The sequence below is a fragment of the Myotis lucifugus genome, unplaced genomic scaffold (genome assembly GCF_000147115.1).
Source record: "Myotis lucifugus unplaced genomic scaffold, Myoluc2.0 scaffold_106, whole genome shotgun sequence".
NCBI classification, from domain to species: domain Eukaryota; kingdom Metazoa; phylum Chordata; class Mammalia; order Chiroptera; family Vespertilionidae; genus Myotis; species Myotis lucifugus.
This window is the reverse complement of record NW_005871154.1, coordinates 3084292-3100670: the sequence shown is the minus strand read 5'-3', so window position 1 is coordinate 3100670 and position 16379 is coordinate 3084292. Positions and strand designations below refer to the sequence as shown.

General features: G+C 42.4%; 1 non-coding gene across 1 annotated transcript; it reads left to right on the top strand.

The window, feature by feature from the left end:
• The first annotated feature begins 254 nt into the window (after positions 1-254).
• LOC111826864 lies at positions 255-380 on the top strand. The gene has a single exon (XR_002830292.1). It is a non-coding gene; the product is annotated as a U6atac minor spliceosomal RNA (small nuclear RNA).
• Positions 381-16379: the final 15999 nt, after the last annotated feature.

Here is a 16379-nt window from a genome sequence, read left to right as displayed (position 1 = left end):
ATAGATCGCTTCCAGGAGGGTGAACACAGGGAGGTGCTGGGAGGATGGCACACTCAACTCCTCGGGGACAGAGGCTCTGAGCTCTGGGCCCTCTCAGACCTTGCACTGTGTACCTCTTCATCTGTCTGTTCAGTTGTATCCTTTATAATAAACCAGTGAGTTCTGTGAGCTGTTCTAGCAAAGTATTGAACCTAAGGAGAGGGTTATGGGAATGCCTGATTTGTAGCTGGTTGAATCGAAGTACAGGCGGCCTAGTGTTGTATGAAAAGAGAGACGGTTAGCAGTCCCCTTGACAAGGAAGGAAGAGGCTCTTGGGCCTAACAACACGCACACAGTTAAGGCATTGCCACCTACTTCGTGGCACCTAATCATCATTAAAAAAGAAAAAAGTACAGGTGATCTAGTATCTGTGACTGGCATCTGAAGTGAGGGGGTCTTGTGGGACTGAGCCCTTAAACCTGTAGAGTTGGACGCTCCCTCTGGGTGATTAGCATCCGTACAGAACTGAAATGAAGGACCGTTCAATTTGTGTCCGGAGAACCAGAGAATTGGTTGGTGTGAGAAAAAACAATACATAATTTTGGTGTTAGAAGTATTACAATACTTACAGTACTATTTTTACAGCTCACCCTATGTAAATATATCTTTCAAATGTTACCATTGTCTTTGTTTAAAAATTAGTTATTTAGCAAAATCTCACAGGTTATCTGCATGTGTGTGTGTGAGTGTATGTGTGTGAGGGTGAGTGTGTGTGTGTGTGTGTGTGTGTGTGTGTGTGTATCATGAGAAGTTCAGAATAATGGCTTTAGTAGATACAGAGGTGGGTCTGATTTTTTGTACTCAAACATTCCAGGTCTAGATTAATGTTGCTCTGTTCTTTCTCCTCTATTCTTTCCTTCCTTCAAGTAAATTCCAAGTTAACTCACTGCTTTTGAAAACCAGTATCATCCCTTCCCACTCAGTTACCTCTCTACTTTGTTCTGCCAAATGCTCCATTTTCTAACACACTCTGCAAGGCAATGGAGAGCCAAGGAATTATTTTAATTAAGCCTTGAAAACATGGTAAAATTTGCCATGTGATTTTGGGTAATCACTTGGGCCAGAGGCTATTATAGAAGACTAGGTCCTGGTACATGGATTTGTGCACATTGCAAGGAAATTAATTAGAAGAAATATTTTAATATCACTATTCATGTCTTGCTAATGAAAAGAAAATAGGATTCTACCGAGTCTCCTATCTACCTACTCCAGGACTTCTGTGAGGATCAAGTGAGATGAGGCATAGGAAAATGCTTCACAAACATTTGGTTAAACTGTAAAATGTTTCCACCTGGCTATAAAACAAGTCATGTTCCTGGGTTGAAGAAACTCCAAGAAGGCTAGTCGCTAGGGAGAGGAAGCTGGGCGTTGCTACATGACGTCATTACCCAGTGCTCACAGCCACCATTTCCAGGCTGGGTGGGCTGTGGGTCACATTTTGCGCCATGGGGTCATGGCAGCATTGGCTGAGATTTGGTGGGGTGTCGCTCCGGGGTGGTGGCAGAGCCTGTATCCCACTTGGGGTAAGCCGAGTGTTGGTTTGTCAGCACCAGGTCCGTAGTGCCATTTATTTTTAAATGGCCAGTATGCATCATGGCAGCTTCTGCACTGAGCGTCTGCCCCTGGTGGTCAGTGAGCATCATAGCTACTGGTCAGACGGATGGACACTTAGCCTTTTATATATACTAGAGGCCCAGTGCACAGATTTGTGCATCGGTGGGGTCCCTTGCCTGGCCTGCAGGGATCAGGCCGAAACCAGCTCTGACATCCCTCAAGGCAGTGGTTCTCAACCTGTGGGTCGCGACCCCTTTGGATGTGGAATGACCCTTTCACAGGGGTCACCTAATACCATCCTGCATATCAGATATTTACATTACGATTCCTAACAGTAGCAAAATTACAATTATGAAGTAGCAACAAAAATAATTTTATGGTTGGGGTCACAACATGAGGAACTGTATTTAAGGGCCAGAAGGTTGAGAACCACTGCCCCAAGGGGTTCCGGGTTGTGAGAGGGCGGTTCTCAGGTGATGCACCCCAGAATCAGGCTCCCTCCTCTCTAATTTTGGTGCATCACCCAAGAACCACAACTGCCAAGTCACCACAGCTCGGCAGCTCCTGTGTTGAGCGTCTACCCCCTGGTGGTCAGTGCACGTCATATCATAGCTACTGACGGTCGAATGGTCGGACAGTTGAATAGTCTGATGGTCAAATGGTCACTTAGGCTTTTATATATATAGATAGTGGGTTTAAGGAAGAAGGCTAGTGGTGTAGTGCACAAAAACACAGGTTCTGGAAACAGCTCAACCTGGGTCCAAATCTAGTTTCCAACACTCATTGAGCAGTACAACCTTGAACCAGTTAATTATCCTCTCCAGCCTGCATCTCTTCATCAAGGGCAATAGTAATGGTTTTTAATTAAGGCATGTTTATAAAGTGCTTAATGCAGTGGTTCTCAACCTTGGCTGCACATTAGAATCACCCTGGGGAATCCTTTTAAAATCCTGATTTCTGGGGCCTCATCCTCCAGAAAATTCTGTTTTCTTTGTTAATGGGGGGGGGGCCACAACATTAGGAACAAAGAAACAGAATTTCCCGGAGATGAGGGCTCGAAAATCAGGAATTTTAAAAAGATTCCCCGTGTGAATTCTAATGTGCAGCCAAGGTTGAGAACCACTGGGTTTAATTGTAAAGTCCGCAGCCCGACGCTCTATCCACTGAGCCAAACCGGTTTTGGCACCTGGGAATCTTTTTAAAATCCTGATTTCTGGGCCTCATCCTCCAGAAATTCTGTTTCTTTGTTATGGGGTGGGGCCACAACATTAGTAACAAAGAAACAGAATTTCCGGAGGATGAGGCCTCGAAATCAGGATTTTAAAAAGATTCCCATGTGATTCTAATGTGCAGCCAAGGTTGAGAACCACTGGTTTAATGTAAAGCCTGACACAAAGTAAGTATTCACAATGGCAACATTAAGCTTAACTGCCCTGTTGTTCTGTGAATGTTTTTCAACTGGGTCTTAGCTATATTTTAAACTCCTTCTTATTGGCATCTATTTTCTATCCCATTAAGGGCACCTGATACAATGCCTGTCTCCCAGTCCTGACTAGAAGGTTATTCAAATATATATATTTTATTGATTTTTTTTTCACATAGAGGAAGGGAGAAGGATAGAGAGTTAGAAACATCGATGAGAGAGAAACACCGATCAGCTGCCTCCTGCACACTCCCTAGTGGGTATGTGCCCACAACCGAGGTACATGCCCTTGACTGGAATCGAACCTGGGACCCTGGAGTCCACAGGCTGATGTTATTCAAATGTCATCCCATTCCAACTGTGGGACAACTTTTTGTCAAAGGAAGACCAAGCTGGTCTTTCATACCCTCTTCTTTCTTTTAGTGCCCCTGAGACCTTATTCATTTTAGGCTTCCCTTTCTGAACTCATACCTTATTAAATGCCACCCACCCACACTACCCCTGTCTTGCCTTCCCAGAATGAATCTTTCATTAAAACTTACTCTGCCACATCACATACTTTCCAGCTCTATCTGCTTGCTAATTTATTTAATATATTCAAAATAACTCATCCTGAGTGCTTACAAGGTGCTATGAGCTAGGGAAACAAAATGAAAGTGGTACAGTTTTATACTCCAGTAATCCTTATTCTGCTTTTGCTTTACACATTGGTGATTATCAGCCCCAGAAGTAAAACCACCTGTGTAGTTTCAAAATCTACACATGCTTCTGTCCCACCTAATTTAGTAAATCTGGGTGGGATTCAAATATATAAAATTTCTAAACCTTTCTCAAGAATTCTACTGATTAACTAGGGCAAAGAAGAACCAAATGATATGTTTAGAGTAGGAAGGTGATAGGAATCTGGAAGTGTTGTGTAATGTAGGGGAGGAATACTTTTCCTTCTTCCATACTAGGTTATTTGGCTTCTCTAATAATTAAAGTGACAGAACACAGGTTAACAGAAGAAAAAAAAAGGCCAGTGACCACTGTGGTGGAACGACCTGAACGACTGGTCGCTATGATGTACACTAATCACCAGAGGGCAGATGCTCAATGCAGGAGCTGCCCCCTGGTGGTCAGTGCCCTCCCACAGTGGGAGCAGCAAGCACAGTGAAGGTGGCAGGAGCCTCTCCCACCTCCGTGGCAGTACTGAGGAGCGGTGAGCAGGCAGGTAGTTAGGAGCGAGGGGTCCCAGATTGCGAGAGGGCACAGGTCAGGGTGAGGGACACCCCCCCCCAACACACACACAAATTTTGTGCAACGGGCCTCTAGTGAAAACAGAAGATTCAGAGAAGTGACCAGACCAATTGAACTTTTATCTTTTAGACAAAACATAATAATAAATTAATAAATTTGTGGAAGAATTAACAAGACAAAGGGCTTTGGGCTAGGCATAGTAAAATGGTAACAAAGTAACAAAACTTGTTTATATAGCATTCTCGACCCTAAGTTCCCTATCTCTGTTGATAAGAATGCCTTCTAACCTTCTGGTTCAGGGAAGGCACCTATCACATGGGAGGTTTATTTCCTGATTTTAGGGGGACAAAGGAGGGTCAGAGTGTCTTCTTGCACCAGCTGTTTTTCAAGTACCTTTATTTCAAAATAATCAATATGCATAAGTAACATTTTGGGTAACATGTTCTGAACCCCTACAATGGAATAGATATGGGAGACTTAAGAATGAGTAGTTTTTCAGGGGGTAGAAGAGCATTCCAGGAAAAGAAAAAGCATAAATTCTAAACTCAAGGTCTTTGAATTTATCAGTATAGTTATTATTAATACACTAGTAGAAAAGGGTTAGGAGACTCATCTATGAATAACTCGGGAATGAAAGGATTGTTTGGTACACACCCTATTATGCATACTTACTGTCAATTTCTGGGGGAAATGCCCTTGTTTTTGTCCATCATTGGACAAACATATAGTACTAGAGGCCCGGTGCACAAAATTCATGTACGGGTAGGGTCCCTAGGCCTGGTTGGCAACCAGGGCCGATTGGGGCCTTCCGGCTGCTGGCCAGGGCTTTCCTTCACTCCGTGCCATCCCTGTGTCAGTGCACATCATAGCAAATTCCCGGTTTCCTGGTCGAACTCCTGAGGAGACACTTTGCATATTAGCCTTTTATATATGTAGATAGTAATCATTTTGTTTTTACAGTTAGTTTTTTTCTATAAATTACAAAACTCTCCTGAGACATGTGATTTAGTTTGTAATCCCACAACTTGTAGACAGTAGGTTTCTCAATTCATGGGTATCGAATGAATGACTGATGGCTTCTCTGTCATGATCATAACAATGCGATTTTTGCCCTGACTGGTGTTGCTCAGTGCTTATAGCATCAGCCCACCCACTGAAGGGTCACGGGTTCAATCCCCAGTCCCTATAGAGGGCATACAGGAGGCAACCAATTGATGTGTCTCTCTCACATCAATGTTTTTCTCTCTCTCCTCCTCCCTCCTTCCCTTCCACTCTTTCTAAAAATATCAATAGAAAAAATATATCTTTGTGTGAAGATTAATAAAATAATAATAATGACGATAATAAAATGTGAGATAGGAGATATTGGGGGCAGCTAGCCAATCAATTCCACTTGCAAAGCATGAAAGCGATCACCTGTTCTTTGTCCAGGTATTGTGGCCCTGTTGTGAAATATGCCAAACGTATCCATTTATTTGACAAGAATGTATTGAGTTCCTGTTATATACCAAGCCCTCTATTTATATATTCATTTCCAAAGAGATATGTATTAATTGCTTGTTTTTAAATATATTTATAAGTTAATATTAGGGAAAAGAAATTTGTACTTAATTAATACCAACCATATGTTTGCTATAAAATATATCTACAAATCTAACCTATATAATATTATATAATTTTTATTACTCACATCAATCTTGAAAATAATCTTCCCCCCTCCCATCTTTGTTTTTACAGATAAAGAAATTGACACTCGAAGGTGCAAGGTCCAAGATCATGTGGCTAATGGGTTAAAACACCAGAATTTGGACAGAGCTTTGTGTTGCTTCAAAGACCAGGACCTTTCTTCTATTACGCTACCTCTTGAGTTTGCCCAAAGGACCCTTTATATGGCTAAGCAGGTTGTTAGTAAAATAATGAATCCATGAGCAAAGCCAGATCTGAATGACTAAACAGGGACCACTCAACAAACAGCCCACCTGGCACACATCAAAATTTTCACTTTAAACTAACAGATTATCCTGAAGACAGCTACAGTAACAATCAACTTCTCACCACTTGAAGTTCTTGGAAATATAGTTTATGATGGAGTCTCTCAGCACTAAACGAAGTCAACGTTTATCAGTTTTCATTAATGCAGATGATCAAGGCTAATAACTCAGAATGACCTTTTTTTTTTTTTTACTAATTTTGCTTGCTTGATTGTTTTTAGGACATTCTTTCAATATATTACTTCTAAACAGCATGACAAGTCTTAGCAACTAATGGTTAATTTGGCCAGTGTGAACAACCAACTTGGATAAGAATACTGAATTGACAGCCAGAAAGTAAATCGGGGTCAAATTCAAAGCTATATTCCAGATTGTTAGGCCATGCTAAAACTAACCAAAAGTCATGAGAAATTTATCGAGGTAATTCCAAAATATCGTGGGTAGATATGGGAGTGGAGGAGGAGGAGGGGATGGACAATTAGTTAGTGCACCCATCTCGGGAATGAAAGGATTGTATGGTACACACCCTATTCTGTGCAGGAAATGCAAATCTCCCAAGGGTAGCTCCACACTGCAGCACTGGCTAGGCTGAGGTCTCTAACGCAGCGGTCGCCAACCGGTGGTCCGAGGATCACTGGTGATCCGTGAGGTCTGAAAGGTTGGCGACCACTGCTCTAACGGGTTCCTATGCCAGGAAGGAGATTCACAGACAGATTCAAAACGCTGGAGTGCAAGGGGAGTGATTTCTTTGGACTCCTCTTCCTTAAAGCCTGCTCTTTCAGCCCTTCTCTTGGCTGCATTTGCTATCCAGGCGCATGCTGGAGACAAGTGCATGGTATGAAATCCTTGGGGATGAAATCTTGACTCCCTACCTTGGGGAGTTAGGGGCAGGACTTGTTAGAAGCAGTGGAAGGTCTGGGGCAGAGACTCTGCCCCTTACCTCTAGGGAATGACCCAGATAGACAGATTCTACTCAGGATAAGAAAGGCATCAGATATTCCAGCTCAGCCCCGGAGAGTAGTTGAAGGGATTCTCTTTAGGAGGACACTAAGTAGTGCAACTCAAGTGTTCGCTAACTCAGGCTATTGGGAAGGCCACACAAGTTCTTTAAGAAACTAAGAAAATGGACCTAATAAAAATTTAACTACAGGGAGACTATGAAAGCCCAAGAGCAGAATTAACTTATTTGGGAGACTAGTAATTATAACTCTGCCTGCGCAGTGCTCCCCACTACTTCAGGGCAAGCAGCCTCAGCAAGCAGGGCAGTGTGGCTGAAGACAGGAGGCCTGAACTCAACTGGTCAGTGTTAAGCCCCACAGCCCGAGTGTCACTGGGAGCCCTGCAGTAAGGCAGTCAAATTAGGAGACGGGCACTACAGTTTCCAGACATTTCACGTAGACCTGGGATGAGACAGGCCACCCTAGGACTGCCCGGAAGAAAGGGACTTGGGGGGGCCAGGATTCCCGATTTTGGTCTGGGTACCATTTTGCTTCCTAACAATGACTTTGCATTGATTCGGTCTCATCCATTACCTACTGGGTTGTTGTTTTTAATCAAATCTGATTTCTGCTGGTGTTTTACCTATATTTACTCTTATATGATAAGGTTGAAAATTAATACTTTAACAGGTATTTATTTGGCAAGGGAGTATAGCAAAGTGGTTAATAGTTTGGACTCTGGAGCTAGCAGGGTTCAAATCCTGACTCTACCATTTACTAATCTATATGTCCTTGAACAAGCTCCTTAAACTTGATTTGCCTAAGCCTTGATTTTCTCATCAGTAAAATGGGAATAATAAAACATGTCACACAATTGTTATGAGAATTAAATGAAATGAATGTATGTAAAGTGCTTAATCGGTGTCTATATACAATAATTATCAATAAATGCTATTCTTCTTATTATTGTGGCTTTAAAGTGCACAAAGTATTATCACATATATTTTCTCATTGGAATTACTCAGTATTGACATTACAATGCAAGTAAGGATGCAAAAGTGGATTAATAATGGAAGAGAGAGGTTGGTAAAGCAGAGGTTCTCCTCCTCCTTTTCTGGCATCTAATATCAGATGAGGTTGATAAGCCATCTCAAAGCTCTGGGTCTGTGTGCTCTCCTCCTCTTAACCCTCCATGAGCTATCAGTTCCCCTCTCCCCTTTTTTTTTAAACATATTTTTATTGATTTCAGAGAGGAAGGGAGAGGGAGAGATAGAAACATCAATGATGAGAGAGAATCATCAATCAGCTGCCTCCTACACATCCCACTCTGGGGATCAACCCCACAACACGGGCATGTGCCCTTACCAGGAATTGAACCATGACCTTCTGGTTCATAGGTCAACGCCATGCTGGCTGGGCAGCTCCCCGCTCTTTATTCCTTGGTTAGAAGGTGCCACCATAGGGCCCATCACTGGTCCAGCACAACCCGTCTCCGTTTCACTTAGTCATCAAACCTTTCTCCATTTTACTCAGAAAATAGCTGTGCCCCTCTGAGGGCAGCAAAAGCACAGCCCAAGCTGCTCACTCTCTGAGCAGGGCCTCTCTCTGGAGGAAATGCCCAGGGCAGCAGAGAGCATTGGTGAGAGCCTCAATGTCACCCACAGTGAGACACCCTTGCTCTTACTCAAGGCTTCTCTGAATGTGGCTGGGGAAGTCCAGCCTAGTCATCTCTGACGACCTTTGAATGAAGCCCCTGATCTTCCACTGTGGCTGCTTTTGGTGGGGAGAGGTCGCAGATGTAACTGTCCCCACCCACACTCAATATTTCACACTCCTCTACTCAAGCTCTCCAAAGTGCTCTACTGCCTCAGAGAAAAATACGCCATCCCTATAATCCCCCAATCTAATCAGAATGACAATGACAGACTCAACCTGCAGAAGTTATTTTTGCATGGAAGTTATTTTTGGTGTACTCTTCCCATAAGGTCCTCTAGTCACCAGTCACCCAAGAAAGATGATCACCCCATCAGCTTACTTCCCCTCCCACACTCCTGAGAAGAGCACATGAAGAGACAGGCAGGTGTGGCTTGACCCCTTGCTAAGCCACTTTCTTAAAAAATGTTTTTATTGATTTCAGAGAGAGGAAGAGAGAGAGAGAAACATCAATCAGCTGCCATCTACACGCCTCCTACTGGGGATTGCACCCACCACCTGGGCATGTGCCCTGACCAGGAATCAAACAAGCAACCTACTGGTGCATGGGATGACACCCAACCAACTGAGCCACACTGGCCGGGCCCCTGCTAAGCTACTTAAAACAAGGTTATGCCCGCCAGAGTGGCTCAGTGGTTAAGCATCAACCTATGAACCAGGAGGTCACGGTTCAATTCCTGGTCAGGGCACATGCCCAGGTTGCAGGTTCGATTGGTGGGGTGGAGGCAGCAGCTGATCAATAACTCTCACTCATCATTGATGTTCCTATATCTCTCTCCCTCTCTCTTCCTCTCTTTTAATCAATTAAAATATATGTATTTTTTAAATAAAGAAATAAAATAAAGTAAAACATTCGAACTCTTAACTGACAGGAAGTCCAAATCTATACTTCAATTCCCTCAGTGTAGTTGTCTTTTCTTCTCCCTGATCCAATGTATTGACCCTGGCTATCATGTTTTTTTCCCCTTGGAAATGAAACTGATTTAGAGTTGGTGCCCTTGGAAGATTCTCCTTATCTCTTCTTTTAATTGCGTCACAGAATTTCCGTCCCTGCCCAACGATGGCAGCTGCAATGTGCTGAATAATGACTCCAAAATATGCCTGGAATCCAAAAATGTTGCCTTATTTGGAAAAACAGTCTTAAGACGGGAAGATTACCCTGAATGATCTGGGTGGGTCCCAAATGCAATCGCAAGCTAAGCAAAGGGTGATCTGACACCGAGAGAATGTGATGTGAAGACAGATAGGACAGAGAGCCTTGAGGATGCTGGCTTTGTAGCTTAGAGCCACAAGGCCACAAGTTCAGGAATATTGGAAGCCATCAGATGCTGGGAAAGGCAAGGAACAGATTCTCTCATAGAACCCTCTCCTGAGGAAGACTGGCCCTGCTGACACTTTGATTTTATCCTAGTGACACTGATTTCAGGCTCTGGCCACCAGAACAGTGAGAGGATGAACCACCCAGCTTGTGGTAGTAATTTGTTATAGTAGCCACAGGAAACTAAGACAACAGCCATGCCCCAAACATCCTTCTATTGCCTTTCACTCACTGTTGCATGCTCAGCTTAATTTCAAGTCACTCTGATTACCATTCCCCTCCTTTCTCTCTTTTTCAGGAAGGAAGCCATCTTTGCCAACAGCAGCATATGACATTTTCTAAAAGTTCTTTAGAAGATTGAGGCTTCTGGGATAATGCTTTCTCTTCTCTCTTTTACTCTCTCTCAATAAGTAATGGAAGAGAAAGTATTATACGAGCTAGTATATTTGGTACTCTTTCTACCAAAACTCTCCATTAATTAACCAATACTTCTGAGATCTTCAGTACAGTGATGGTATTCATAATGATGCCCTTAAGACTAGCAAAAGCCTAAAAAAAATTTAAGACACTGAAAGAAATGTTAAATTTACCCATTTCTCCATATCTTTAGAAAAGGCATAACCATTTAATTTATCTAGATCATTGAACTACATAGAGAGAGTCTTAAAGCCAGGAGGCTGACAGGTTGAGGAGAAATGGGAGGATCAAGGGACTGGAGATTTTAGTAAGGTAATAGCAAAAGCCAAGGAATAAAAAAAGCTAGAATGAAAACGGATTGATTAGAGGAGTTTAAGAGTTGACACTGTGTAATGGTTGGCGCGGTGGGTGATGGCAAGGTCCCCAGGCAGGACTCGAGTAGGTTCCGTAAGATGATGGCAAAGGGCATTATTGGTGTCAGAAGGTCATGTGTGCTGGATTGACATTCCATGTGGGCGCCAAGTTTGTCTAGGATGCACACATTTAGGACATGCAGGGGAGAGAAGCAAGAGGAGGACTGTGACCAGAAAGAGAAAAAATCTCAGTAAATTAAGATTAGTAATAAGGATGTTGAAGATTGCTAGGTCAAGAAGAATATGTGTGTGTTTGGGTTTTTTTTAAATATATATTTTATTGATTTTTTACAGAGAGAAAGGGAGAGGGATAGAGAGTTAGAAACATTGATGAGAGAGAAACATCGATCAGCTGCCACCTGCACACTTCCTACTGGGGATGTGCCCGCAACCAAGGTACATGCCCTTGACCGGAATCAAACCTGGGACCCTTGAGTCCACAGGCTGACCCTCTATCCACTGAACCAAACCAGTTAGGGCAGGGTTTTTTGTTTTTAACAATGTGAAATGAATTAGAGAAGTGAAATAAGAAGAATTATAAAAGAGGCTGCTAAAATTTTGGTCAAGGAGTTACTACTGAATTTCAAAAAAGCAATTATCCCATAATGACAAAAGCCAGTACTCAAGAGGTTATTCTCTAAATCCTTCCCCCTTCTTTTACATTTTAAAGTGGTTCGGGCCTTTATTACCTTTGTGCAGATGTGTTTCCCTGATCATAACTTCATTCCATTCCAGTCCTTCTGCATACCACCACCAGATAAACCTTCCTTATATGTATGCCACTGCATTGATCAAAATCCTGTAAGGAGAAAAAAAGATCCTTTAAGCAAAAAGTCAAGATAACTAGCCAAAACAAAGTGATCCAACACCCTTCTTTTTTACCCAAGACAGAAGGGTTTCCAAAGATGCAGGACTTTTAGTTCGAAAACTGGGCAAATCAGGATGAGCTGATTACCCAAGAGAATTAATTTCAGGAAAATAAGAAGTCTCTGTTGTTACCCAAAGATCCAGTGGGTTGGTGGACCCATCAGAATACCTCCAAATACAAGACCCACATCACCAGTAAATTTAAGAACAAAACATAAACATGGTGAAATCAAAGAACCAAATCACGAACTATTGCAATATCTTACAAATGCCTGGTTTCCCTAATAAAATTTTCAAAACAAAAGCTGAACCTCCAGAATCAGATCTACCTTATATATTACAATCTAAAACCACATTGCAGTTATCGGTTACAGGGTGACCAACTGTCTCAATTATAGCACCAAAAGTCCCAAGTCCCAGGTTGGTTGATTATCCATGACCTTACTAGCTTTTTTTTTAAATATATTTTTATTGATTTCAGAGAGGAAGGAAGAGGGAGAGAGAGATAGAAACATCCATGATGAGAAAGAATCATGGATAGGCTGCCTCCTGCAAGTCCTCCACTGGGGATCGAGCTCACAACCCGGGCATGTGCCCTTGACCAGAATCGAACCTGGGACCTTTCAGTTCACAGGCCAATGCTCTATCCACTGAGCCAAACCGGCTAGGGCTGATCTTACTAGCTTTTGTAGGAAGTGAGAACAGAAGAGAAAAGGAGGTGTCTTTTTTTTTAAAAAAAAGCTTCTTTTATTGATTTTTTTTTCTTTTTAGAGAGAGAGGAAAGGAGAGGGAGAGGGAGATAGAAACATCAATGATGAGAGAATCATTGATCGGCTGCCTCCTGCATGCCCCCTACTGGAGATTGAGCCTTCAACCCAGGCACCTGCCTGGACCAGGAATGAACTGGGGACCTCCAGTGCATGGTACAAAGCTCAACCAACTGAGCCACACTAGCTGGGTATGGGGATGTCTTTATTTACTTGGGTTCTCCAGGTTTTCCATCAATCTATCATAGTTGTTTAGATTTCATCTTCTGTGAACCAAAAGAATATTTCTATCAAGAGATTATTGAGAGAACCAAGATGGCAGCATAGGTAAACACCTATACTTGTTGCCTCTCACAACATCAAAATTACAACTAAAAGGCAGAACAACTACCACCCAGAACCGCAGGATAGCTGGCTGAGTGGAAGTTCCACAACTAGAGAGGTGAAGAAAGCGCATTGAGACTGGTAAGAGGTGCGGAGGCACGGAGAGTGCTGTCACCTGGATGTACTTCTCTTTTAATTGGGAGGGAGATACAAGCTCCTGCTTGCTCTGAACTCCAGTTCCAGGTGAGACTCTGGGGGACCCAGACACATACGGGGAGAAACTGGACTGTCTGGCATCGGGCTGGAATGCAAGAGCGGCTTTCTCTCAGAGGTGCTTGCAGCGATCATTGTTCCTGTATGGGGGCACAGGAGGCAGAGATGCGGGGACCTCTCCAGAGCAGGGCTGACTGGCAGCCATTGCTGTTTGCTCTGCCCTGGTGATTCCCTGAGACCCCACCCCACCCAGTTTACAACCCCACCCAAGCTGTGCACATCAGCTTTTGCATATGAATAGCCTGTCCTCTCTCTGCCTAAAACCTGTCAAACTGCACAGCTGGGTCAGAGAGCCCCAGAGCTTCCAAAAGAAGGCCCAAGGCCCAGCAGCAACAGCCTGCCTTACTTCACATCTGGGCCTTGTCTGGGCACTTCCAAACCCATACAAAGAGGAGGAATCTGCAGATGTCTCTGTAGCTCCTGCTGGGTAGCCCCAGACAGTGGCTAACCTTGCACCTCCTTGGAGATCCAAGAGCCAGTGTACCCAGTGGTCAGAGTGAGACCATAACAGATTACAACTCTTTACATCCATAAGAGACACACTCAAGGGGCAGACTCAGTGAGCACCAAAGCCCCACTGAAGCAAGTCCTGCCCCATAAGGGTGTCTCCTGCGCAACAGATCTTCCAGTGTAGACACAGCTGGTCATCACAGCCAATTGGCCTGGAGGTCAATTCCTCCCAGTGATACCAACAGTAATCAAGGGTTAACTACAAAACTGTGCAAACAGCCCACAAAGGGGTGCACCAAGAGTGTTCACCTCAGGTGACTGGGGAGGCTGAGCCACTGGGCCCTATAGGACACCTACCACACAAGGCCACTCTATCAACTCAAGGAGACTTAGCAGCTACCCAGTACATAGAAACAAACACAGAGAGGTAGCCAAAATGCGGAGACAAAGAAACAAGTCACAAATGAAAGAAATGGTTAAAAGCAAAATAGTGGATATAGAGTTCAAAACCACGGTTATAAGGTTACTCAAGAATCTTCTAGAAACCTCCGAGAAATTTAGTGAGACCCTCAAGGATATGAAAAAGGACCCATCAGAAATTAAGCATACACTGACTGAAATAAAGAACAATATACAGAGATCCAACAGCAAACTAGAGGATCCCAAGAATCAAGTCAAAAGATTTGAAATATGAAGAAGAAAAAACACCCAACTGGAAAAGCAAAAAGAATCCAAAAATATGAAGATAGTGTAAGGAGCCTCTGGGACAACTTCAAGTGTACCAACATCCGAATTATGGGGGTGCCAGAAGAAGAGAGAGAGCAAGATATTGAAAACCTATTTGAAGAAATAATGACAGAAAACTTCCCTACCTGGTGAAAGAAATAGACTTACAAGTCCAGGAAGCGCAGAGAATCCCAAACAAAAGGAATCCAAAGAGGACCACACCAAGACACATCATCATTAAAATGCCAAGAGCAAAAGACAAAGAGAGAATCTTAAAAGCAGCAAGAAAAAAACAGTTAGTTACCTACAAGGGAGTACCCATACGACTGTCAGCTGATTTCTCAACAGAAACTATACAGGCCAGAAGGGAGTGGCAAGAAATATACAAAGTGATGAATAGCAAGAGCCTACAACCGAGATTACTCTACCCAGCAAAGCTATCATTTAGAATTGAAGGTCAGATAAAGAGCTTCACAGACAAGAAAAAGCTAAAGGAGTTCATCACCACCAAACCAGTATTATATGAAATGCTGAAGGGTATTCTCTAAGAAGAGGAAGAAGAAAAAAAAGGGAAAGAGAAAAAATTATAAACAACAAAGTGACAACAAATACATATCTATCAACAAGTGAACCTAAAAATCAAATTAATAAAAAAACCTGATGAACAGAACAGACTGGTGAATGTAATAGAATCAGGGGCATGGAAAGAGAGCAGACTGACAATTCCCGGGGGAAGGGGTTGTGGGGGGGTGTGGGAAGAGATTGGACAAAGAGCTTACACCAATGGATGAGGTCAGTGGGGGGCGGGAAGGCCTGGAGTGGGGTAGGAACCGGGTGGAGGGGAGCTATGGAGGGGAAAAAGAGGAACATCTGTAATAATCTGAACAATAAAGATTTTTTAAAAAATAAAATAAAAAAATAAAAAGAAAAGAAAAAGGAAAAAAATATTACTTATAATGATGTTAGGCTAACTGGTTAATAAAATAGAAAAAGAAAATTATGTCCCGATAGGTGTGGCTCAGTAGTTGAGCGCCAACATAAGAACCAGGAGTACACGTTTCAATTCCTGGTCAGGGCACATGCCTGGGTTGCGGGCTTGATCCCCAGTAGGGGGCGTGCAGGAAGCAGCCAATTAATGATTCTATCTCATCATTGATGTTTCTATATCTCTCTTCTTCTCTGAAATCAAGAAAATATATTTCAATATATATATTTTTTAAAGAAAAGAAAAAAATTTAACCATAAATTCTATAATCAAAATGATAAGGTATGTCTTATAAAATTAAACATACTCTTACAGTAAGATTCAGCACCCATATTCCTTGATATTTATTCAAATGAGTTGAAAACTCAAATATCTCCACAAAAAACCTACACATGAATATTTATGGAAGTTTTTTATGCACAATTGCCAAAACTTAGAAGCAACCAAAATGCCCTTCAGTGGGTGAGTGGGTAAGCTGTGGTACATCCAGACAATGAATTATTCAGCAATAAAAACAAATAATCTACCAAGCCACAAGAAGACATGCAGGAATCTTAAATGCATATTGTTAAATGAAAGAAACCAATTTGAAATGGCTACATATGCATGATTCCAAGTAAATGATATTCTGGAAAAGGCAAAACTCCCCCCTGCAATTTATTCTTAGGAAATAATCCAGAAGAACTAGCAATGTACAGAAATGTACATTACAGTCTTAATTATAAGAGGAAAAACTAGAAATAATCTAAATGTAGGAGATTGATTAAATAAATGTTAGGACACCATGCAATGAAATACTATAAAGCTATCAAAATGAAATCTACACTAATTGACATGAAAAGATCTCTATAACATATTGTCAAATTATAAAAAGTTATAAGGCAACCTATGTCAAATGAGGCCTCAAATATGAGGAGCAGTATTATAGAGTGAGTCAAGGCT